Source organism: Perognathus longimembris, chromosome 25, assembly GCF_023159225.1.
Source record: "Perognathus longimembris pacificus isolate PPM17 chromosome 25, ASM2315922v1, whole genome shotgun sequence".
In the NCBI taxonomy this organism is placed as follows: Eukaryota; Metazoa; Chordata; class Mammalia; order Rodentia; family Heteromyidae; genus Perognathus; species Perognathus longimembris.
Window position 1 is genome coordinate 1,487,622 of NC_063185.1, and position 27,796 is coordinate 1,515,417.

Here is a 27,796-nt window from a genome sequence, read left to right on the forward strand (position 1 = left end):
TCATTCTGAGCACAGAATACAGCCATCCTGAAAATTCTCAAGAAAATCTTCTGTCACTGGTTCCACTACAGAGGCTCCCCTCAAGTCCAGATCCTGACAGCACCAAGCAAGCTGCAGATGGAGAGAAGGATGGAGGGTGAGAACTTACCTACTCAAACGTTTTTTTCACTGTCGTTAGCCCCAGGGCCTTGGGGAAGTTCACATTCACCAAGAGACAGTGCTGCTGGAGGCAGCTTTCTCTTGTGGATGGATCTAAGGCAGATGCCAACTGTACAGAGACATCTAGGAAAGGCCTGGATTTTTCAGAACTATCTGAGTCTAAAAGGACCCCAAAATGTCTCTGTTAGTTTTATAAATTTTGACTCTTCATCTCTAACTGGACAGATTCTGGTACTCTGTTCACAGTGATTATGTAAACTGTACATGGGTCACTGACTCCCTGACATTGCCCGACCCTTGGATCATCCTGATGCAGGAATACCCACCATCAGATGGCCAGTGAATTTAAACACACATACACACACACACACACACACACACACATGCACACACACAAAGCACAGGCTTGGTTGTGCTTTATTTGGTCTGTTTGACTAACAGGTCACAATGACACCTACGAGGAAACAAGAAATAACTTGGAAAGCTTGTAATCTGGGGAAGGTGTTCTTATGTAAGAACAAGCCAAGCCAGTTTGAAATCATGCCAGCTTAGAAAATCTGCAAAAATTTAAAATGAATGTTCTTGAAAGGATCCAAGTTTGCTCACAGGAAATTTGCACACTCTTGGTACTAATCTCAAACTAGCCTAATTCTTTTATTTCCAGTCAAAAAGAAAAGAGGTCTCAAAAAGACAGCTGCAGCAATAATTTTTGAATTATTATTATAATAGATGTATGCATTGCTTTTCCAGTTATTTCATGATTGAACCGCTGACGCTCAAGGGAGTGACCTTAAAAGCCACCAAGCTGAACATGCATAAGGAGCATTTTTTTCAAGGAAAGAAATTAACAATCCCAAAAACCTATGGAATTTTTTTTTTGAGGAGAGTGGAATCAAGAAAGCCTGTCTCTCAGGGGCTGGGGATATAGCCTAGTGGCAAGAGTGCCTGCCTCAGATACACGAGGCCCTAGGTTCGATTCCCCAGCACCACATATACAGAAAACGGCCAGAAGCGGCGCTGTGGCTCAAGTGGCAGAGTGCTAGCCTTGAGCAAAAAGAAGCCAGGGACAGTGCTCAGGCCCTGAGTCCAAGGCCCAGGACTGGCCAAAAAAAAAAAAAAAAAAAAAAAAAGAAAGCCTGTCTCATGCTATCCAGATGAAAGAATTTGATTACAGATCAGAGCAGCCACCAGCACTGTAGTGAACCAAGGACAGAAGCTCTTCTTGGAAAAGATGGCTCTAAGAAAATGTTTGACATTTTGATCAGTAATAACATAAAATAGTATCTCAGTTACAAGGTCTCATTTACATAAAAATTATACAAAATTGTGTTAGTTGGTCAATTAATATAAAACCCCAGAAATATCAGAAAAATAGTGTTCTCTGCCTCAGCAAAAGAGATCAAAACTTTTTAAAAGGTATCAAACGTTGGGGAAGGAGGGAAACATAAAAGAAAGAAAAGAAAAATCAAAACTATAAATTAGCTCTACCTAATCACCATGCATCTTAAACATATACTTACTCAAACCATGAGCCTCCAGCTTACCCACACACAGAAAATTCACAGCATAATCAGTACTACTGCTCCGATACCTCAAGGCAAACATGTAGAGAATAGATTTAATAAAAAAAATCTCAATGTAAGGCAACACAGAAGGTGTAAGAAACAGATGCCCAGATCAACTCAAAATGGATCATGGACCTCAACATCACACCTGAATCTTTGAAACTACTGAAGGACAGAGTAGGAAAGAAGCTAGAATGTATAGGCACAGGAAGGAACTTCCTGAATATATACCCAGGGGCACAACAGATAGGGGAGAGACGCAACAAATGGGACTACCACAAAATAAAAAGTTTCTGCATAGCTAAAGACATAGTCACCAAACTAGAAAGACAGCCAAACATATGGGAAAGGATCTTCACCAGCACAGCAACAGACAAAGCCCTAATATTTGTCATCTACAGAGAAGTCAAAAAACTAACCCCCTCCAAACCCAGTAAACCAATTATTAAATGGGCAAAGAGCTAAAGAGAGACTTCACGGGAGAAGAGATAAAAATGGCAAAGAAACATATGAGGAAATGTTCAACATCCCTGGAAGTAAAGGAAATGCAAATAAAAACAACCCTGAGATACCACCTCACTCCAGTTAGAATAGCCTGTACTCTGAACTCAGCCAACCACAAATGCTTGAGGGGAAGCGGAGAAAGAGAAACCCTTCTCCACTGTGGGTGGGAGTGCAAATTAGTACAACCACTTTGGAGAACAGTATGGAGGTTCTTCAAAACTCAACATAGACCTACCCTATGACCCAGCCATACCACTCCTAGGTGCCTGAACAACAGGTCTCAGAATATCAAAAGGACATCTGCACATCCATGTTTATCACTGCACAATTCACAACAGCCAAAATATGGAAACAACCCAGATGCCCCTCTACAGATGAATAGATTAAAAAAGTGTGTTACTTATACACAATGGAATACTACTTGCCGTTGCTTACCCTATACACCAAAGCTTGAAATGGACTCCAAGTCAAACTCTGAAAACCTTGACAATGCTCTAGCTCCTTGAGGGTTCATTTGCCAACTGTTAATCATGATACTCTGCTTCCAGGCATTTGGTATGTTACCATGCTGGTTCACAGTTCATACAAAGTAAGACTATGTTCACAATACTGCCATGACACATCTGCCAAGATCAAGATTGTTATTTCATGTCAACATACAACCAAGAAGCACAGTCCTGTGCAGAACCAGGATCACCCTAGGAATGCAAATTAGCTCTTTCTTCTCTCCCAGTACAGCCCATCATCATTTCAGTGCTTGAGAAGCCACCATTACTCCCAAATCCACTGACCCATTCCAACAGAGAAGGAGGTGTCTCTAAAGCTGCTAACTACCCCGAATTGAGCACAACCCCAGTAACTGAGCAAGAGAGTTAAGAGCTGGACAGGGCCGGGCTCCTGGAGACCGTCAGAAAGGATGGTTAGAACTTATTGGTCCACTGAAGCCCACCAGCTACGTGATCATCAGGCACATGAAGGACTGGATGAGCCTGGTGAGACAGAAGATCCACTCAAACCTTCTCAGGGAGGTAGCATCTGGCCCAACTTCATTCAGCTCTTCTTGCCGCAGTCTCTCTAGTTTTAACAAAGCATATGTCTTCCTGTTACACATCTCCTCAGAGAAAAAGACACACCCTAGCTTCCCTCCCATAGTTTCTTTGTCTGCAGGCTCTGAAATAGCACATACAAGTCTCTCCTTTAAAATTATACACATAGTATTTACGTTCTAGAGAAAAGTCCCTTTCTGTGTATGTGCATATTTATTCCAGATAGGGAGAATTCCAAGGTACAGAAAATGATGAGAACAAGAGCCCTTCCTTCCACCCACAAACGGCCTACCCCTGAATAAAGTCTAGGGATAACTTCCTTTGTCAGGGCCCCCACCCTTTCTGAAGGATGTTGTGGTAAAAAGCAAAGTAGCAAACTAGATTTTAATCATACAATCAGCTACCACAAAAATGTATTCTGTCACAAGGCAGCCACAAAATCTCCCTTCCAACTCAGGAAGAGAAGCAGGGCTGAGAGAGAGAGAGAGAGAGAGAGAGAGAGAGAGAGAGAGAGAGAGAGAGAAAGCCCATGCTTAAAATAGTATTATAGTGAAATAGGAAATAAAGCAGAAGAGCAAAGGGGAAGCCACCCCTAGGACACCGCCCCACCCAGGACAGCTGCAGAATTCACACCCTCCTGTCTTAGGCCTAGCATCCAATATGTGGAAAACAGGATGAACCAGAGATGCCTACCTTCTGCAGTTCACATCAGAAGACTCACACTTGGGCAAAGGACACACATTTTCCATTAAGAGCTCCCTGTTCTTGTGGGCTATGTGGGACAGAGGAGAAAACCATGAAAATGTTATACAGGAAAAGAGGCCAACATTGTCCACTGGGTGTTGGTTTCTGTAAAAAGAAACCAAGTCACAAAGATTCAACATACACCCAGAAGACAATATTTAAAATACACTTCAGTAAACAGTTCTTTTGATTAAAAGTACATCTCCCCAACTGCCTCATCTCAGTCCAAATTTTCAAAAATGCTTTTGGTGCTTTGCCGTTGACACATGAACCTTCAGATCTCCTTACTTGGAAGTGGTCCGGATGGGCTTCAAAGCACTTAAGCCATGATGGTACTTCCCCTTGGGATGTTCATCATCCAGAATTCTGAGCTGAGAATGTATAGACACATCCAGGGAAAGGCCTTCAGCTCAGGCTGCTGTTTTCCAAGGCATCCTGGTAATTCATCTGCTCGACCGAAAGGGAACGAGACATGAGCACTTAACAAATATTACATACACAGAAGAGGCAAGTCCAAGTGATAACTGCTCAACCACACATTACCTCACCCAAACTGAGAAATGCCAACAGTCAGGAGACCATTAGGTTCACTCTTGGTGTTGTATAATCTAATGTTTGTTTGCTTTTGCCAGTCCTGCGGCTTGAACTCTGGGCAGGGGTGCTGTTGCTGAGCTCCTTTTGCTCAAGGCAAGAACTTGAGCCATAGCACACTTCTGGCTTTTTGGTGGTTAACTGGAAACCAGGCTGGCTTTGAACCACAATCTTCACATCTCAGCCTGTTTAATAGCTAGAATTACAGGCATGAGCCACTGGTGCTCAGCCAAGTCTCTATTTTTATAGACTATTGTCTTTCCACAACAACCGTAAGGGTAGAAAGTGTGCACATGGTCCCCGGCTTGCCGGCTGCACCCATCAAACAAAAGCTTTGGTTCACAGCAGTTATGCAACTTCAGAAACACCTGGGTGGACCTGAGAGTACACTGCTCTGTGTTCACAGTCATTCCTTCCATTACAAACAAGGTAGGTTTCAAGAGGAAACAGCAGTGACCCAATGCTAGGAAAAGAATTCCTTCTTATATAAATTCTCATGTATAAGTGGACACAATTTAATTGCTAGGGATTATGGTACAAAATAGTGAAGTAGAGAGACTGCTGAAACCAGAATTCAACATAGCTTCTTCTTACCTTTAATCTGCTCATAATCACAGAAAAAAGAAAAAACAAAGTATTGGATCCATTAAGAAAGATATACAAAAAAAGTTCAAGACACTTACTAGATCTTAGTTGATACTGGGACTCTACAGAGTAGGTACAAAAAATTACAGGACCATTGTGATCTGCATACCCCCAGCTCAGAAGACACTTCTTCAAGTGTTTAATACATAGCTGCCAAGATGTGCTACATGCTGATAGAAAGCAAACTTCAACACATTTCTAGACTGACACTTTGGAACTTAATTAGGACTCTGAATAAAAGGTCACAAGGAATTTTCTACATGTTTAAAAGTTATTTAATATACTTTTTTGGTTCAAGATCAGTACTCAAACTCAGTACCTAACTAACACTTTTGCTCACTGGCTAGCTCTACCAATTTCTAAATAATATAACTTAAAGAAGAAATGACATGGAAATTAGAAAATGATTTTAGCTAAATTGTATGAAAATTTATGGGCTGTAACTACAGGGGATTCAAAGTAAAATTTTGATTGCTTGAAGATCAGTGCTTTAAGCTAGGGATTGACATTTTCTGTAAATGATCAGATAATAAATATTTTTAGACTTGTGGACCAAGAGATCAAAAAAATCAAGGATTTTTTTTACAGGTATTTTGATTATAAAGCAAATAGATCATTACAAAACATTTAATAAAATTCAGGTTATAGAAATAGTTGGGTGTTTGTAATACAGGTCTACTAATGAGGAAATATTTTACATAATTAAGGTTTAAAATATTTTCCCCTTTCACTGAAATCTTGCAAATCTTCATGCACCAATGTTGATTTAAATAAAAGTCTGCAACTTCATTTTTGAGAATACCTTCACAAAGAAAGGCAATGCTCAAATATTTAATTTGATCCACGATCCTGTGGTCTGAACTGGCCGTACTCATCTTTCAGAAGGAGCCTGTGGTCTGAACTGGCCACACTCATCTCTCAGAAGGCATGATGGGATTCTACTGCTTCCTTTCCTGCTTTATTGGTGTCTCTCTCTCTCTCTCTCTCTCTCTCTCTCTCTCTTTCCATCTCCCTTTCTTCATTCAGCACTAGGGATTGAACTAGACCTTTGCATTTAGTATACAATCACTTTACCACTAGGCTACTAATCCAGCCCAGTAGATTTTAAAATGTAGAAATGTTCTCTGTACATCAATGAGATTCAAAAGGCACTGTTAGAGCCATTATCTGAATTAGAAAATACATCCATTACAAATGTATATTGGAAGAGTTTTAACTTTTGACAGCACAGAAGTTTAGAAAGTAGGTTAATATTTTTTATGATTCAAACATTAGTTGTAATAAAATTACTTTCCCATAGTATCATTTTATATCCTACTAGCAATGTACATAGTTTTTCTATGTCCTTACCAGCACTTGGTGGTGACATCAGTTTTCTTTTAATTTCTTTTTAACAGGACTGGTGTATTTGTGCTGCTCTAATGGAATGCTATTTGACATCTGTGGTTCCTTTATCCCACACACTCTTTTTGGCAAGTCTTCTTCTTCTATTTTTTTTTTTTGCTTTAGTTATTTTATGGTTAAAATCTCACGTTTCTTCCCTGGGCTGGATTCAGGATCAGACCATACCTTCCTACCCAAGGCCTTTCACATAGTTGGGATGACAGGCATGTTCCACCAAGCCCCAATCAGCTTGTTGGTTGAAATGAGTCTCCACAATTTTTTCTTTAGGTTGGCCTCAACTCTAACCTCTCTACCTTCCAAGTAGCTAGGATGTAAGAGTAAGCCACCACGTGCAACTTTTGAGTCTTTTATCTATTTCCTAACAGGATTTTCAGCATTGAATTCACATAGTCCTTTATGTCTACTGGATTCAAGTCATTTATCAGCTAAGATATTTGCAAATATTTTCTCCCAAGTTTTTTTTTCAAATTTTTATTATCAAACTGATGTACAGAGAGGTTACAGTTTCATACGTTAGGCATTGGATACATTACTTGTACATTGTACAGTACTTGTACATTGGATACATTACTTGTACCAGGAACCCACCCCTTTTTCTTTAATAGATTTTTTAGACAGGGTTTTTCTCCCAGCACCAGCCTCAAACTTATGATTCTCTTATTTATGCCTCATACACAGTTGGGATTACAGGTCTGTGCTACTACACCCAGTCTACTATTTGAAACAAGGCTTACTGATTTTTGCCTGAGCTGACCTTGAACCATGATCAGTCCATCTTTCCTTCCTACATAGCTGGTATTGTCACCATGCCTGAAAAAGGTTGTAATTCTGATAAAGTCTAATTTATTTGTTTTGTTCCTTTTATGGATTATGTGATAAGCATCCTGTCTAAGAATGCTTTTCTATCCCTAAGTCAAGAAGGTTTTCCTTATATGTTTTCTTCCAAAAGTTTTGTAGTTTGACATTTTACATTTACATCATAAATTTTTAGATAATTTTTCTGTAACCCAGAAAAATTAGGAGTGGAGTTTAGGTAAAAGTTTTGTTTCATTGCTTATGCTTATCTGATTGTCCTAACCTAGTTTATTAAGAAGACATTGGCATGGAGGCACAGTTCCAGTGGAAAAGGGTTTGCCTCATAAGCTCAAGGCTTTGAGTTCAAACTGCAGTACTGCGAAAAAAATAATAATAAAATGCCTCATTTTTCCACCAAATTGCTTTTGTGTATATGTGAAAAAGTTGGCCAAACCTGTGTGAGTCTGTGTCTAGAGTCTACTCCATTGATCTATCTCTGCGTGTGTATACTGGAACTGCTGACTTGGGTCCCAAGCTATAAATTAAATCTAAAAATCGGGTAGTATGATACTTGGAATTTTATTCTTTTTCAAAAGTGATTTAGTTGGGCTGGGGATATAGCCTAGTGGCAAGAGTGCCTGCCTCGGATACACGAGGCCCTAGGTTCGATTCCCCAGCACCACATATACAGAAAACGGCCAGAAGCGGCGCTGTGGCTCAAGTGGCAGAGTGCTAGCCTTGAGCGGGAAGAAGCCAGGGACAGTGCTCAGGCCCTGAGTTCAAGACCCAGGACTGGCCAAAAAAAAACAAAAAAGTGATTTAGTTGTACTACTTTTTTGCCTTTCCAAGTGAACAAAGCTCAAAAGTTAGAGAGTTTTTTAATCAACATTCTGTGGCATTAGGGCATTAGAAAAGGAAAACCTGGTATGCCACCCATTAATTAGTATGCTTACATAAGAGTGACATATTAGTAATGGGAAGAGTCTTTACAAGTTTCATTCTCAAAACAATGTACAGAGGACCTTCTATGTGCAGGACTGTTCCCAATAGTGGGAATAAGAACAAGACATGGCTAGCACACTAATTTCTTTGTGTGTGTGTATATGTGTGTGTGTGTGTGTGTGTGTGTGTATGCGTGCCCAAGCGAAAGTGCGTGCACGCAACAGCATGTGCTACTCCAAGGCACTCTCCTCAGCTTTTCTCTCTTTTTTCCCTCAAATCTGTGCTCTACCACAACTCCACTTTCTGGCTTTTTGGTGGCTAACTGAAAATAAAGAGTCTCACAGACTTTCATGCCTGGACAGGCTTCAAACTGCGATCCTCTGTTCTCAATAGGCATGAGCCACTGGTGCCTGGCCACTAAATTCATTTTTGTCATCTCCAAAATGCCCAGTGACAGTTTGCAAGAAGCTTACTAATGGACTTAACACAGTTGTCCCTCGCTATATATATCACAGTTCACTTACTGCAACTTCATTGTATCGTGGGTTTCTTTTTAAATAGGTAAATAGTGCTATCTCACCTACCATGGGAGCTACGTTCCAAAGATCCCCACAATAGGTGAAAATCTGCAAAGTAGCAGTGTTAGATAGTCATCCCTTGCTATACTGCAGTTCATTTATTGCTACTTCACAGATTTTTCACAGATTGCTACTTCACAAATTTTTTTTACTCCAAAAACTCATCATCTCTTTGAATTAAACTACTTAGTACTATGTCTGTAGGTAGAATTCCCCCTTAGCTGGAAACAAAAGTGAAGTGTGCAGATTTTGAAAGATAGGGACTGAATGCTCATTCTGCCATCAGCCTTCAGCTACTGAAGCTTCCGTTCATTCACAACCTCCTTGGTGCACATACCTGGCACACATTATTGAAAGGAATTAAAGGGATAATGAAAAATACTGTGAAAACACTCCATACATACTAACAATACCTCCCTGGGCTGCCCTGATAAACTGTACAGCCCATCTCAACTACTTCCTCTTTCATCTAACTGGCCCATCTCTAGGGTCACCTCGTTCCCCTTCCCATTGGGTCTTCTCACCCCTATATCTCTGTACAGAGTCAATGGAAATATTTTTATGTTGCTCTGCACGCTGTATATGTGTAGTTAGCATTTTAATACTGAATCACTAACCATGAGATCTTAACCATTCACTTCTGTTAAGACATTCTAGTTTTTTTTCTTATTGAGTATAATAAATAATTAGTTCATTTTTCTCTTTCTGGATTACATGGATACACTCCTCCACTAGTAAGAGAATTGTTGTAGAGCTGACTCCATCGTGATTAGGGAAACATGGTAGGAAATGTTGGGGGGAATAGAGCTGACTCCACCTTGATTATTAGGTCAACCTGACCCCAAAATTCTTCTTCTGTCAATGGCTTGCTTGTTATTTGCTCTACCCCCTGAGTCAACCTCCTACATCTATGCCATGAGAGCTTCACTTGTTGTTTGATGTAACCCTGCATCAAGCCCCCACATCTGTGCTATGCTTTTCCCTTTAGAGGATTGCTGGGGGTCACAGTGGCAGCTCCCAAGTCTGTGCTGCATCTATTGCTGGTCAGTTCACTTTATGCTTCCCCAATAAATCCATCTTTTTGCTTGAGACTGTCTCTGAACAGTGGACTCTTGGAGGGATGGGGAATCCCCTCCTTCAAACTCTGTAATTTCCTTAGCCCAATAACAAGAGTAAGATTAAGACTATGGTTCCTAGAGCATGAGCAGGGGCAGTGGTGTAACTTCGAGCACTTGCCTAACATGTGTGAGTCAATTGGGTTCAAACACCAATACTACAAAAGAGGAATGGAAAAAAAAACTACTAGAGACTTACCAAGTTTTCCCCAATAGCTTTATTATAAAATATTAGGATATATACTCTAGTATTATTGCAAAAACGAACTGCTATTAAGCTTTGGTATTTCAGTTCTATTTTGTTGACCTGAGGCTGCCTGTATCCAACTTTCCCTGGGACACTGGCCAGAAAGAGAGGAAGCAAGGGCAATTTCATAGCCAAAGCTCATGACTAGCATGTATCGAATAGCAAACTGTTTACTTGAACATGAGAAGAGAATTTGTGCCAATTCCTTTAAAAAAAACAACAACAAAGCAAACAGCTGGGTGCTGATGGCTCATGCCTGTAATCCTAGATACTCAGGTGGCTGAGATCTGAGTATCATAGTTCAAAGCCAGCCTTTCCAGGAAAGTCTGTGAGACTCTTATCTCCAATTAACTATCAGAAAACCCGAAGTGGCACTATGGCTCAAGTAAAAGAGCACTAGCCTTGAGCTAAAGAGATCAGGGACAGCACTTAGGCCCAAAGTTCAAGCCCCATGATGGAGGGAAGAAAACAAAAAAGAATCATTATGTACCCTAGGCTGTCCTTGAACTCAGTCTTTCTGTCTCAGCTTCCTGAGGGCTAGGGTCGACCATCACACCTGGTTTGGCAGCTATTACTTCAAAACAAACCAACATAGCAGTTACTGTATCCCACACTGTCTTAACTGCTTTGTAGATATTAACCTGGTGATCCTTGTACCAACCCTGTATGTTATGCCTCTTTTACAGCTGGAAGAAATGGAGTCAAATAGGTATTAGATGGAAATATATATTTGAATCCATGCTTAAGTTGCTCTAAATCACTATGCATATGCTTTTCAAAAAAGAAGGAAAGCTGGGCACTGGTGGCTCACGCCTGTTGTCCTCGCTGCTCTGGAGGCTGAGATCTGAGGATTGCAGTTCAAAGCCAGCACAGGCAGGAAAGTCCATGAAACTTCTATCTCCAATTTATCAACAAAAAACCAAAAGTGGCACTGTGCCTCAAGTGGTAGAGTGCTAGCTTTGAGCTGAAGAGCTCAGGGACAGCGCCCAGGCCACCCAGGCCCCACGACTGACCAAACAAAACAAAACAAATCAATTCTAATTGTCAAACGTATACCTTCATAAAGCGCTCCCTTCTCTTCCCCAGAGGAAGTACTGGATTAAAATAAATTTTAACTGATTCTCCTAACTAGCCTCATTATAAGCAAATGGAAATTTCCAAAGTCAGTCACAGTTCTGCACTTAACACAATAGAATGCAAAAAGCACTTTACTTAATTGCAAAAATGCACATCCTAAGTTGTTTTTAAACCAAAGATGAGTAGACACTAGAGGATGTATTAAAGACTCATGTTTAAACATAATATTAAAGCATCTATCAACCTGCCAATAACTGCACAGATGTCTTGTATTTGTAACTGTGCTTCCTAACTTTAACTTCTCTTTCCTTCTAGCCTAGCTAAAAGGGCTTTTAAGACCCAGCACACCAGGTGGAAATAAAAGACCTGTTTAAAGGTAAAAATACTTATATACTACCACAATCAACACTCTGAAAAGTGAGTTATAAACACTGGAAATGAACCAACTGAAAAAAATTTAATATATCCAAGTTAGTTGAGGTACTAAGTGAACACATATATAACATGGCAGTGTATAAATATGTGAGTCAGTGAGAACTGTTAGAAAATCAATACCAGCTTATGAATGAACTGAGACCCACATTTCATATTGTACAAAAATCCATCTGGCACTAACCCTTAAAAATGACAAAAATGATGAAATAAATAGAAGAAAACTGAATAGCACAATTAGGGAAAAGAGCTAGCTTCCATTTCCTGCGAAAGGCAAAAACTTATTAAAGACAAATGGTTACAAGCAGAAAAGGAAAACTTATTGCATAATGAAATTAGCATTAAAGAAGAGGATAAAGTTAAAGAATTAATCAGGTATCTCATATATTTCAAACCTTATGCTTTTATTGAGATAATATTTCTAAATTCAGTCACTGAAGGCCTATGATGTTCAGATACTGTTCTAGGGGACAGTGTGGCACAATGCAGTAGGGAACAAACATACAATATCAACAATCAAGAAGCATAACTTCAATATTAAGATACAATTATATACTTTCGTAAAGAGATACAAAATCCAATATGGGAAAGAAGGAAATGTAAACAAACATACACTGTAAGAAAATGGGGATAGCTAACATCATATGCATACCATGTATCTAATTTTACTGTATTGAAAAAGGAAACTATTACAAAAAAATTATCTAAATCCAATGGTTAGCCAGGCATGGGGTGTGCACCTATAATCTCAGCACCCAAGAGACTGAGGCAGGAAGAGTGCTCTACACAGTGAGAACTCGTCACAAACAACCAACATTGGCTCAAAGGGCTCTAAATGCCTAATACAGGAGTAATGGACAAATTACATACTAATATCAACACTAATTCAGTGCCAGCCCATTGAAATGTAATGCAAGGGGCTAGGGATGAAGCTTGATGATAGTGTATCTTCCTGTCTACCTCTCTAGGATATACGAAGCTCTGCGTTGGACACCAGCACCAGATCAATCAACCAACCAAAGAAAAGAAATAATGAAAGCTATACAGTATAATTTAAAATTTTCTAGGATCTACATTTTAAAATAAAAGTTAGGATTTCAATTTAACACTAAAACACTCTTACATTAAAAGTTGGGTTTTCTGTTGTTTTTTGTTTGTTTGCTACACTGGGTCTTTCATGAGCTAGGCAAAAGCTCTACCACTGAGCTACATCTCGAGCCCTGCAAACGTTGTATTTCTCACTGGGCACTGGTGGCCTATGCCAGTATCCCTAGCTACACAGGTGGCTGAGACCTGAGGATTGCAGTTTGAAGCCAGTCTAGGCAACAAAGTACATGGAAGACTTATCCCCAATAAACTATTTAGAAAAAAAAACACAGAAGTGACCCTGTGGCTCAAGTTGTTGAGGTGCTAGCTATCTTTGAGTAAAAGAATCTCAGGGACAGCACCCATTCCCTGAGTTCAAGCCCCAGGGCCTTGTGCCATTATGCATATGTGTGCATGCATTTTCAGCACAGAAAGTATTTACTAAAATAAAAATTGGGGGCTGGGAATATGGCTAGTGGTAAAGTGCTCGCCTTGTGCACATGAAGCACTAGGGTCGATTCCTCAGTACCACATATATAGAAAAAGCCAGAAGTGGGCACCATGGCTCAAGTGGTAGAGTTCTAGCCTTGAGCAAAAAGAAGCCAAGACAGTGCTCAGGCCCTGAGTTCAAGCTCCACAACTGGCAAAAAACAAAACAAAACAAATTTGGCACCCTTAACTCTGAGTAAAAAGTACCATTTTAAGCTCATAATCATTATAAGATTATTGAGGTGGGTTGTTTTTTGTTTTTTGTATTTTGTTTTCTGGGTCATGGGGCTTGAACTGGGCCTGGGCGCTGTCCCTGGGCCTTGATCTGGGCCTGGGCACTGTCCCTTTTCAGCTCAAGGCTAGCACTCTACTTGAGCCACAGCCCCACTTCTGGTTTATTTTTCTGGTGGTTAATTGGAGATAAGAGTTTCACAGAGTTTCCTGCTCAGGCTGGCTTTGAACCTTGATCCTCAGATCTCAGCATCCTAAGTAGCTAGGATTATATGCATGAGCCATTGGTGCCTGGATGATGATTGAGATATTTAACAAATGAAGTATTTGGTTTACATTTAGTCTTTGAAATCTAACATGTGTTTTATGAATTAAGCATAATTTCAATTCAGACTAGCTACAGTTCAAGTGCTCAATAGCCGTGTCTGGCAGTCTACCTGGCGATTTCCAGGTGAGGGATAAGCTTACTTGCCAGGAGGCACTTGGAAACACTTCTGGTTTTCACCACTGGAGGTGTGCTAGCAGCTCCAGAGACACTGCTCAAGACCTACAAATGAAGAGCCTTACAACATAAAATTATCTGGCCCAAAACATCTATAGTGCTAAGATAACCTAGCCTATTAAACAGCTACTTCAGTAGTTGATTATGCTGTTCTAGGGAAATGTACTGTATGAAGCCATTTGCTTTTTACTTTATGATACTTTAAATTATTTCCAGAAGTAACTTGTTAAGGCTTCTCCCGGGATGAGAAAAGGGCACCCATGGTTCTTTAAGTCTTTTAAGGAGCACAACTATGTGAAAGGCTGTCTCGGTGGCCAGATGGCCCAACAAAAAGAAAGGCATGGAAGCAGTGTTGTTCCAAGGGAAAAGTCCTGCTTGGTCCAGAAGGTGAGAAAAAAAATTGAACAAGAAAATACTGTCACTTATGTCTTCCCACTGACTATGTGGCTAGAAGACACTGAGCTAATTTTTTTTTTCACCTACCAAGGTGGTGGTGATGAAGAAGGAGTTAGGGGCACTAGAGAGCCTAAAAGGAAACATGAGACTTCATTTCAGCCAAGGCCCAAACAAAAGTCAGAAACACATGCATGCAGTCATCTGAGGAGGATTAATACACAAGCAAAGACAGCCACTTGCACAAGAGACTCCCCATACTCTGTGTGCAGTGATGCCTTCCATACCTTGGTGTCTGTAATAATTAATGTACCTCTCACATCACATGGCTACTGCTTATTCAAGTTCCCATTTCATTTTAGGCTGCCAGAGTGGAATGTCTGCTGACAGGGTAATCATGGGCTTTCCCTTTGCACTAAGGCCCTTGGACAAGGTATCTGGGCCTAGAAATCACTCCCCAGGCTGAACAATCCAATCCCTTCCTGACAGCAACATAACAACAGGGGAGCGCTCCTAAGCTTTAGGGTTGAGGGGGCATTGAAATTGTTCCTGAATGCAGAAATGGCAGCAGACTGACAATGCAGAAGCACCACTTGGCTTTGGGGTGGGGATGGGGGATGAAGGGCTTCAATACTGTGTGCAGTTCCCTCCTCCCCCCACCCGCCGCCCCCAACTGTGGTTCTGGAGCATGGTCAGAAATGACAAGGCCTCTCAGTCTCTATAGCATAGTCTTCCACTCTTCTTCATAATTCACAAGATCCTAGGACAAACACAAAACAAGAAACTTATTCCTACACAATCTTGCAGCCCATCCCAAGAAAGAAAAGCTTTTGTGTAGATGTCCCAGTCCATTGCTTCCTTTACAACAAAAATCTGGAAAGACAGCCTTTCAGGGAAAACCTCTTGTACTGAGATAGTACTCAAGACACTCAGTATTAAAAGTTCAATTTAAAGGGGGTAAAAAGTATGACAAGAAATATACTCACTACCTAACATATGTAACCGTAACCCCTCTGTATATCACCTTGACAATAAAACTTAAATGTTTAAATGTTTAATTTGGGAGGGGAAAATTAAAATTTGCGTATAAGTAAAAACTCAGTTTTTTAAACATCCAATGTTCTCCTACGATCAACTAATTTCAGGTTTTCCTAGCTCAACTACCTCCACTGGGTTAAAGAAACCTACCAATGACATTTTCTCTGAACCCAATCATCCCCAACTTTCCTCCCCCACTGTGTATGAACATGATCCTGACCATGTGATCCTGACCACTTCAAACTTTACCCTTAAGAACTTCCAAATAGCAGCCACTAGAGTCAAGGAGGTCAGCAAACCAAGCTTGATATGGTTTAGATATAAAGTATGCTTCCTTCCTCCCAAGCCTCCACCCCCAAACAAAGGCTCATGTATTAAAGGGCTTGGTCCAGAGCTGGTAGATCTAATCATTGAGACTGGCGTAAAAGGGCTCTGACTTAATAGATTAATCTGATGCATTCATATTTTTTATCTGCTAGTCCTGGTGCTTAATTGGAGATAAAAGTTTTACATACTTTCTTGCTCTGCCTGGCTTCATGAACTACAATCTTCAGATCTCTGCCTTTGAGAAGCTAGATTACAGGGCATGAGCCACTGGCACCCAACTGAGTTCATGCTTTGAGTGGAATATTAGGAAGTGATAGAAAGTTTCAGGAGTATAGTTGAACAGAATAGTTCCCTAGGGAATATTCTTAGGCACTATTTACTGTCTTGTGCTCCTTCTTATGCAGTTCTTGGCAGCTGTCAGTTGAGCAAGGCACTCTACTATACCATCTCCACCATGATGTTCTGCCTTTCCACATGCCCACAGCAATGGAATCAGACTACAATGGACTGAAACATGAGCCAAAAGAAGCTTATTTCTTTAAAGTGTTTTTCTTACCCTTTTGTCACAGAAAAAAAAGCTTAACACAAAACTTTTGGAGAGAATTAGGGGACCCGTTAATCTTGGCATTTCCATGCTCGAAAAAGAACTACTGTAGGTATCAACTCACTGCTCTATAGTTGTACTGTTCTATTCTCATATTGATGACCATCTATTAATCCAATTCACAAGCGCAAAGACATAAAGCCAATGAGTATGACAAGAACATCACTGTAGTAAAAGAGGAATTTTTCTGTAAATCATGTCTATTATTTATCCCATAGTCAGAAGGAATTTGAGGATGTTCATTTGTTTCATAGACTTAATTCCAAGCATCACATTCAAAGTTCCTCTTATACTGGTGGCTTGAGATTAATTTAAATAATGTAGTAATGTTTCAAAGGATTAAATTTACAATGAAACACAGAGTGGGGAAATATTTGTTAAGGGAACAATGGTTGAGGGAACAGAGACCTAAGGCAGAAGTGACCAGCAATAGCTACAGGCTTTAAAATAGCACCAATGTCCACATTCTACCAGAGACTAGTTTATTTAGTCTGGGTAGGGTCTGCTCCCTGGGAATTATTTCAAAAAATTCTTTAAGCAACTTTAATATGCAGTCGGGCCAAAAACTATTGAGTTAGAAGTGGAACTTGTGCATGCTTGTCTTTTGCACTCAACCAAACTCTGTCAACAAGATATCTTCGGCTATGTCAACCCCATATTTCTAACTCTTACTGGGCAACTGAGATGTTTTCTACCATAAGACACAACATTTAACAAAACTAAGGTGTACCCCCTACCTTACCTATGAAACTGTAACCCCTTTGTGCATCACTTTGATAATAAAGAATTAATTATTTATTTTGTTTTGGGTTTTTTTGCCAGTCCTGGGGCTTGGACTCAGGGCCTGAGCACTGTCCCTGGCTTCTTTTTGCTCAAGGCTAGCAATCTGCCACTTGAGCCACAGCGCCACTTCTGGCCATTTTCTGTATATGTATTGCTGGGGAATTGAACCCAGGGCCTCATGTATATGAGGCAAGCACTCTTGCCACTAGGCCATATCCCCAGCCCAGAATTAATTATTAAAAAAAAAAAAGAAAACTAAAGGACTACTTGATAGCTCTCTACAACGCCAAGTAAGAGTGCACAGAAGGTTGTAAAGTGCATGGGATTCTTAAAACACCTACAACTACAACCATTTATTGCAATCCTTTCTGTACCTTACTCTCACAGTCTGAATGTCCATGACACAGAACACACATAAATTTCCCTTGGCAAGATTGGCTTTAGAAGACAACCATATCTTGAACTCCATGTTTAGTAGAGTTGTCAGGATTGTTGGCAATGCCTGGCTATTCCATCCTACATCCAACACTGCACCAGAAGAGTGGGCAATTAATGTTTTGAAGGGAAACCAAGAGCTCTGTTCTGAATTATCTAACTCCAGAAATAACAGCACTTGGAGGTGAAGCTATGTAAGAATTTGTAGGATAGCCTTTACAATCATACTATCTCCCTTTTAAAGTACATAAATTCATAAATGAGTCTTACTGTCTGCCTCGATGTGCAGTCTTTGTCAGAGAAAGTTTTCATCTGATAGCTACTAACAGAATTAAGTTGACTTTTTAACTAATTCAGAACATAATCTTAACTCAGAAAATAATCTTTACTAATTTAAACATATGTAACCCTTTCAAGGAAAACAGGAAGGGAAATGCCAGGCAAGTTTAACTCCACTAAGTAGTAGAACAAATGAACTTCACATTAGTATGAAAGTTTGAAACTAACCAGCTAGACCACGACAAAGATTTTCAGAGACCCTATTTCTTATCCTTAGCCTTGTTACTTTTGATTAGAAGAGATGGAAACATGGCTAAGACATGAAAGAAAGTATCAGCAGAAGGCTACCTGAAAATAGAAAGCAGTTTCATTGGAAAAGTTTTTTCGCTGGCCATTTGGAACTTTCAAGTTTCTAAACAGAACAGACTTGGGCACTCAAAACTGCTCTGAAAAGATAGCTAGTTCCAACAATTTTCTTCTCTCTTGACAAGAGAGCTCTTTAACACATGCCAGCAGGCTGTATATATTTCACTTCAGTAGGGTTTCCTTGTAGGCAGCGGCAGTCCTGCTGCAGTGATGGTATGGTGAGCTCACCACAAGGCAGCAGGCCAACCTCAAGCTCCAGAACACTTCAAATATAGATACAATCACATGCCCAGCAGCTGAGCCAGTGAACTCTATATCAATAATAGCGCCGCTATCATCTCCAACACAGAGCTCTGGGCTGCCACTGGAGACCAAGAACTGGTTCAGGTCAGAACCTTATCATACCCAGTACCTAGGAGACTACTGAGCCTTACAAAGCTTTAATTATGCCTTCTTACAGAGTCAATGGATAACTATACAGGAAAAAAAATAAGGCAGAGCAACAAAGTAATCTCCTTCATCCTGCCCTCCTTCCTAACTGCAAGCAGATTTACAGCCAATACTCTGCATGCATAAACAAAGGCATAAACAAATTCATATAACTTTTGTCTGAAATGCTTCAGGGTCTAATACTCTAAAAGTATAGCTATTGGGGCTGGGAATATGGCCTAGTGGCAAGAGTACTTGCCTCGTATACATGAGGCCCTGGGTTCGATTCCTCAGCACCACATATACAGAAAATGGCCAGAAGTGATGCTGTGGCTCAAGTGGCAGAGTGCTAGCTTTGAGAAAAAAGGAAGCCGGGGACAGTGCTCAGGTCCTGAGTTCACAGCCTAGGACTGGCCAAAAATAAATAAATAAATAAATAAATAAATAAATAAATAAATAAATAAATAAATAAATAAAAGTATATCTATTAAACAAAATGGGTAAAAGCAGTAAGGATATTTTTTTTTTTGCTATTGGTAGAATTGGCTCCAGATGACACATCCTCCTATGTGTCACATAGGAAGAAGGACACCAACTCAAAAGGAAGTCAAGGCAAGGAAGTCTGCAGAAGGATGCTCCATGAGCCAAAAATCTGGCAAGCAGAGCAGAACAGGCAGGCTGCTCACTTTCACCCTTAATCCAGCAGGCTCTTTCCCTCTGCTCATATTCACAACCTGCAGAATGATGTTGCTTAATTAATGGGATACAATTTAAATAATATTTAAGGAGCTTCTATTAGGATTTTTTTGCCAGTCCAGGAGCTTGAAATCAGGGCCTGAGCACTGGCTCTGAGCTTCTTTTGCTCGAAGCTAGCACTCTATCACTTGAGCCACAGCACCACTTCTAGCCTTTTCTTTCTTTTTTTTTTTTTTTAATTTCCAGTCCTAGGACTTTAATTCAGGGCCTGAGCACTGTCTCTGGCTTCTTTTTGCTCAAGGCTAGCACTCTGCCAACTTGAGCCACAGTGCTACTTCTGGCCTTTTTCTATATATGTGTTGCTGAGGAATCAAACCCAGGGCTTCATGTATACAAGGCAAGCACTCTTGCCACTAGGCCATATTCCCAACCACACTTCTGGCCTTTTCTGTTTATGTGGTACAGAGGAATCGAACCCTGGGTTTCATGCACGCTAGGTACACACTCCATGAGTAAGCTACATTCCCAGCCATAATAAGAGTTCTAAAGTGCCGCATGAAATGGATGAAACTAAAATGTAATGAGCAAGGGGCAATACAATGGATGAACAAATGAAACAGTCGTACTCATTAGACATTATGTTGAAAATGAGCATGTGGGTGGTGATGGGAAGGAAAAACTGGGAGAGAACAAGGGAAGGGGTGACAGTGTCCAAAAAGAAATGTATTCTTTACTTGACTTACTTAACTGTAACCCTTTTGAACATTACCTCTATAATAACAATGAAAAATTAAATTAAAAAAAATGAATAATGCTGGGCACCGTTGGCTCATGCCTGTAATCCTAGCTACTCAGAAGGCTGAAAACTAAGAATCTCAGTTCAAAGCCAGCCCAAGCTAGAAAGTCCGAGAGACTCCTATCTCCAATTAACTACCAGAAACCCTGATGTAGTGCTGTGGCTCAAGTGGTACAGCACTGTCCTTGAGCTGAAGAGCTCAGGGACAGCACCCAGGCCCAGAGTTCAAGACCCACGACTGACAAGAAAATAAAACAAACAACCAAAAAAAATAAAACAGGTGCCAAAGCAGGAACTTTTCAGAAAAACAATTCTCACAAGATTTACAGAAAGGAAGTAAACTACTTTGACAGAAAAGAGGCTTTTCTCACACTAATCTGAGATACACTGCACACTTTCTATAATGACCTTAAGTCACAGAGTACATCGTAAAGTCTTTTCTGGTAAGAGATTATACCTACATCCTTAATCCCTAGAACCATATCCTTAATCCTTAAGATAAAACTTCAGCTCACTAGAATATTACACACAGCTAATTATGAAATCTCCAACTAAGGCTAAAGAGACAGTCTAACAGAGAACTAAAAAAATGTTAAGTGAAGATCATTGGATTTATGAATACTCATTTTTTTTTTTTGCCTTTCTTAGATACAGAATGCTCTAACTTGGAGGAAATTTCTACCAGTAATACTTTTGGAAGAAGGAAAAAAACAGTACAGTAATAATGACATTAAACTTCAGTTGACTTCTTATTTTCCATGCTTCCTACTTTTCTAAATCAGTGAAAAACAAGTTACTCTTAGCTTTGGCATACTATCATTAAGAAAACGAACCACCACACAACCCCAAAGATTTCTGATAGTCTGTCTTGCTTTTGCCTATTGACTTATTCAAGAACACTCACAACCCCCCTGTGTCTGTAACTTTGTGTACTTTATGCCTAAAGCCACTAGGGCTTAAGCATGCCTATTCACAACACTTGGATTTACTTAGGATATTCTTCATTTCTCCAAATCCTACCTATTCCTCAAATGACCTCCAGCTAAATGGCCTCCTGAAGCCTTGCCTGAGACAAAGGAATCTTGTTATTTTCCACTGCAACTAAATTACAGTAATCCAAGTGCATGTCTGTGAGTTTAAGCCAGGGTGGAAGGCAGGCAAGTCTAGCATCAGTCCTTAGTTAAACCAGATCACTTTGTTCCACACTATGTACCTTACAGAGTGCCAAATTAAAAAATGAACAGTTGGGGCTGGGGATATGGCCTAGTGGCAAGAGTGCTTGCCTCATATACATGAGGCCCTGGGTTCAATTCCCCAGCACCACATATACAGAAAATGGCCAGAAGTGGCGCTGTGGCTCAAGTGGCCAAAAAAAAAAATAAATAAAAAGAACAGTTCTGGGTGCCAGTGACTCATGCCTGTAATTCTAGCTACTCAATAGGCTGAGATCTGAGGGTCATGGTTCAAACCCAGCCTGGACAGGAAAGTCTGGGACTCTTAGCTCCAATTAACCACCAGAAAACCTAAAGTGGCACTGTGGCTCAAGTGGTAGAGCTCTAGCCTTGAGCACAAGAGCTCAGGTATGGCACCCAGGCCCAGACATCAAGCCCAATGACCGAAAAAAATTTTACATCTTTAAAAAACAAACAAATAGCCAAAAAACAAAAAAACAAAAAAACAGAGGGCTGGGAATATGACCTAGTGGAGAGTAATTGTCTCCTATGCATGAAACCCTGGATTCGATTCCTCAGCAGGACATATATAGAAAAAGGCAGAAATGGTGCTGTCGTTCAAGTGGTAGAGTGCTAGCATTGAGCAAAAAGAATCCAGGGACAGTGTTCAGGTACCCCCCAAAAAAATTCGCGGGGGGGGGGGTGGTGGTGGCTGGAGGTCAGTGTTACAAAAGGGCATGGGTAAAATCCCTGCCTGTAATCCTAGCTACTGCATGGCTGAGATCTGAGAATCTCTGTTGGAAGCCAGCCTGGGCAGCAAAATCTGTGAGATGTGAGGCTCTTATCTCCACCAAAAATCTGGAAGAGAAGCTGTGGCTCAAGTGGTGGAGTGTTTGTCTTGAGCAAAAGAAGCTCAGGGCCAATGACCAGGCCCTAAGTTCAAGTCCTAGGACCACGTCCACCCCCCTCCACCACGAAAAATAAACATGCTGTAAGAAAATAAGCTGTGGGCCAGGTGCTGTAATCTTAGCTACTTAGGAGGCTGACATCTGAGGATCATAGTTCAAAGCCAGACTGGGAAAGAATGTCCATGAGACTCTTATCTCCAATTAACTACCAGAAAACTGGAAGTGGAGCTGTGGCTCAAAGTGGTAGAGCATGTCCTGAAGAGCTCAGGGACAGCACCCAGGCCCAGAGTTCAAGCCCCATGACTGACAAAAAAGAAAAAAAAAAAGAGAAGAAGCTGTGTATGCTGTGGTCTCACATTGAGTTGAAATAATGACAGCCTTATTACCAGTCAAAGTTGTTGTTCTTAAACTCATCCATTTGGCCCAGTTTCACATTTCCATTTTAACTAGACCTATCAAATGCCAATAGTGGTAAATGGGTATACAGAAATATTGTTTGACATTTCTTAAGGGTGGCAGGCATTATCTGGCATCTGAGAAGTCTTAGTCTACATTTCTGACAACTAATACAGAAATGATGGTTATGATGATGTGACTTGAGAATGTAAAAATTAGGTATTTACTTTTTTTTTAAAAGCCTTGTATGCTTATATAGGCATTCTGCCATTAAACTTCAACTCTCCTCTTTTAATGCCATCTCAGCTGGAGTTCTGTCATCATGCTGGTTCCCTCTGTGAGAAAACTTTTTACAGGAGACAAACTCAAAATAAATATATCTAAGGAATCACTCTTTTTGATAGGTGGTATTAAAGAAGATTCTTGGTGATATGTAAGCTTTTAAAATACTTAATAGTTCATTTAGATATAGAAACAAAATAGGTTTGTTGGGAGCAGAGCCAGCAGCTAATCTCATTCTGACCTCTGGCTGTGTTGCTATCACAAGGATATGCTAAGTGCAAGGACATTTGTTTACTAGTAACTCTGCCCCTACCCGGAATTGCTTTAATATGTCCACTGGAGTCCATTCCTATGATAATCAACCTCATCCTGTCTATACTGCCATCAGATGTTGCGAACTTCAAAGACTTTTTGTGTTCTTGAATTTTAGCAACCCTATGCCATTCCCTGGTTCCTAAACTGCATGTAAGCTGGAAGTTAAGAATAAATGTGGCTGCAGTCTTGAGTTACAATCTCGAGCTGCAGACCTCCCATACCCCATCTTTGCCTCTTGTCTTTTTTCTCTTGTCTTGTATTTTTCCTTTTCTTTAATCCTCACCCCCCTCATTCAGGATTCCCTTTTCACTGCCGGCTGGCTCCGGCATAGGTTGAATAAACATATTATATTATTGGTTAGGTCAAGTCTGAGTAATCAGAGAATAAACGAAAGAAATACTAAAAGAAATTTTAAACAAAAATATTTGGAGATTATAAGACTATGATATCAATCAAGAACCACATAGCACTGAAATTTAAGTTCAAGAGAACAGTTAGAAGTAATAAAAACAAAATTCATCTGGATTACTAAAACTTTATAGACACATTAGCTTTTTTGTTGTTCAAGATGAGGCTTCAGTCACATAGGAAACCTGGCATTTGAAGGCTGGCTTCATTGGTAGTTACTCTGAACAGTTCTCTACTCAGGAGAGAAACTTTTTACTGTCACTGCACATGCCAATGTCCATCCTAGTCCAACAAACTAGACAGGACTTCACTCAGTTCCCAGAAACTTCTTAACACCTCCACATGAGCTTTGGAGTTTCTAACATTTCCTTCTCTACAATCCACATTTCAGTAAGTGTGCTCACACCACTCCCATGGTTTCATCCACACAGACACACTAAGCACTCTATGCTCTACACTGTGGGAGTAGATAAGATATCCAATTCTACCTGGATGCATTTCAACTCAAAATCATTCATTCTTCTCACTTTATGTTTGTTAGTGAAGAGAAATGATCTAAATCAATGTTTTCTGCCAAATCTTTTCCTCTGAGTATGTTTAATCACTAGTATGTCTACTAGCGCTTTTAAGTTCTTATCACCAATCCCAGACACTTTCAGCTCTCTACCTTTCAGAGACGCTCTCAATCTTTCAAGTCTCCTGTCCTCTATTCTATGCCTTGAAGAAGATCCTTGGCTTCTCTCACATGGATGGGCCCTGAAGCCTCTTGATGCTCTCTATATTTTCTCTCTTCTATACTGAGTTTTTCCTGCAACTGTTTCAAGATTAATCTGTTTGTAGGATAAAAAAGCCAGTACCCCAAATCTCTTCTTGGAAGGGGCACTGTAGCTCAAAGTGGTAGAACACTAGCCTTGAGCTGAAAGGCTCAGAGAGTACCCAGAGTTTAAGCCCCACGATCGACACCCCCCCAAAAAAAGAAAAATCTTCCCTCATAGTTGAGTATGGGAGTACATGCTTGTAATTCCAGCAGCACAAAAGGAAACATGGCAAGAACATCAGGAGTTCCAGGCAGTAGGAACATAACAAGATCCTGGCTTAAAAAACAACAACAAAAAAAAAAACCCTTCTCAGTTCAGGATGAATAGACCTTAGGAAAATGCAAATTAAATTCACAATACACTATAGATACATATATTATTAAAATTGCTAAAAATAAAGATAAGGGGCTGGGGATATGGCCTAGTGGCTAGAGTGCCTGCCTCGTATTCATGAGGACCTGGGTTCAATTCCCCAGCACCACATATACAGAAAATGGCCAGAAGTGGCGCCATGGCTCAAGTGGCATAGTGCTAGCCTTGAGCAAAAAGAAGCCAGGGACAGTGCTCAGACCCTGAGTCCAAGCCCCAGGACTGGCCAAAAAATAAAATAAATAAATAAAAAATAAATAAAGATAAGACCAAATACTGGCAAGAATGTACAAAAACTGGATCACTGTTGGTGGGAGTATAAAATGATGCTGCCATTCTGGGAAGGAGCACTGGGGTTTCTTAGAAAACTAAGTATCCACTTACCCAGATGACCCCCAGAAAAACTGCAGTCCTGAGCATTTATCCAAAGAAAGGAAAATTTGTGTTCACACAAAAATCCCATACACAATGTTAAGAGCACTTTTATTTGTAGTTGTCATGAACTGAAACGAACTCAAATACCCTCCAATAGATGAAGGCTAAACTGTAGTATATTTATAACACAAAATAGAATTAAGCAATAAAAAGAAATATTGTAATGTTACACATATAATGAAAGCATTCTTAACAGATGGAGAAAAATTAGAGACTACTAGGAAAAGGTGGCAATGCTGTAAGTGGGGTCACAGAAAGATCTCTGCGATGAAGCTTTGAATGTCCTGACTATGGTAGTAGTCAGACAATCTAAATAAACATATGTATAAACTGCATAGAGTACACGTGCATATGCCCAAGTGAGTGCATATAAAGCGGGTGGTACTGAGGTTTGAACTCAAGGCCCCCACCTGTTAGGTAAGCACTCTACCACTGAAGCCAAGCTCCCTGACATTGAGAAAAATCTGAACAATGACAATGAACTCTACCACCTTCAATTCTGTTTTAATACCATACTACAGTTATTCTACATGTTACCACTGGGGGAGGGGGATCAGATAAATGTTCTTCTGTACTATCTGTTTATAGCTACATGCAAATCTAGTTATATGAACATGACAAAATATTTAAATCTCAGAAACTTTCAGAAGTTTCTTAATGCCTATAAAGATTCCTTGTTATGGCATGTAGAAATTTTCCCTGACCAATATCTCCTTTTCCTATCTTACACTCTAGACCACTAGTTCTGAGAGCTAACATTTAGTGAACACTAAAATACTAGCCATGCCAAGGCACTATTCTAAGTATTTTATATATCTATCTTAGTTCTCATTTAATTCCATTATCAGCACCATTTTCACTTGTACATCTATGACACCATGACATAAGGAGCTTTTCCAAGGTCCCAACATGCAAAATAATTTTCCTGTACCTATGAGTCTTTTATGTCTGTGGGCAAAAAGCCTCACCACCTAACTCCCACTCAAAACCCTGCTCTAGTGTTAGCTATGTGACTTTTCCAGACTTAAATGCCACATTTATAGTGTTTTGTCTAGCACTCAAAATATATTCAATAGCTGTTTAATTAACATAAGGTCTAGACAAAAGGACACATAGAAGTTACAGAACTGTCACCAGATATTTGATTTCGCTGAATCTGTTTCTCTGAAGCTAAGCTAGAATGCAAAGGCATTCTAAAATATACAGCAGGAAACAAAGAAGACATATTAGTGAAAACACATTATGAAAGCCAGTGCTTTGGGCTGGAGATGGCATACAACTGGTAGAGTGACTATCTAATAAGTGTAAGGCCTTGAGTTAAAACCGCATATTGAAACATAAAAAGCCAAAGTTTGAATGTGCTGAAGAGGAACAGGTAATACATGGCTAATGAATCACCAAGTCTCTCTTTTAAATTTTCACATAGCAAGTATACAAACATAAATCTCAACTTACTAAAACTAGACACCCTTATTTTGTCTTAGTAGTTACTTTTACAATTCAAGAGAAAGCATACAACTTGACAAAGGGCTAAGCCAGCACTGAGGTTCAATGGAGGTGCGGGGGAGCTTTAAGGAGCAGGGTAAAAAAGAAACATATATGTTTTTCCTGTAGAGGAACTCTTCTGGTTCATTAACATTATTTCTATTGGAGGAAATAGGTTACCAAGGTTGTAAGGCTAGAAATAGTTTCGGCAAATAACAGAGCAACTGCATAGCCAGCACAAGACCCTGAATTCAAATCCTATTATAGCAAAAAACAAAAAACAAAAAACTTACTGATTATCTTACAACAATCCAGAATTGTTGTAACCACCTTCAGAAATCTGAGCAAATCTCTTCAAGTAAGACACAGGAACAGAAGGAAACTGACTTTGTCTAAATACATGAGTAAGTTGAATGGTTATAAGACAAATCATACATTGTCTCCTCTTAAGCAAGTGCTTTTTGGGAGGCATCAACATGGAGTAAATGAAAATGACAAGAATCCCAAGGGGGAAGCACGTGAGAGGTTGAAGACTGCCACTCTTCCCTTTTATTGGGTGCTTATAAGTTACTATTAATTATATCTTTTGGTGCCACAGATGGAAGCCAGGGCCTTGAACATACTCAGCACCCACTCTCTACCACTGTGCTACACTACAGTTTCCAGTAACCATAAATTGTTCACAGTGACCTAAAGTCAATATTTTAAACTATGGGATCAGATGAATGCAGGTGTGTCTAGTACAATAAACAGGTCAGAAAAAGACTGTGAGGAAAGGAAACCACTACCTGTCATGTTCTCTTGAAATAGGATTCCTCCCTTTCTCTGTGCTGCTTCTCTCCCTAACTGGAACACTTTTGTACCCCGAACTGGGGATGATGTATTCTTTTCCTATGTCAATATCCTTCAT

General features: G+C 40.0%; 1 pseudogene; it reads right to left on the reverse strand.

Annotated features, from left to right (window-relative positions):
• LOC125341759 lies at positions 1 to 27,796 on the reverse strand (annotated as a pseudogene).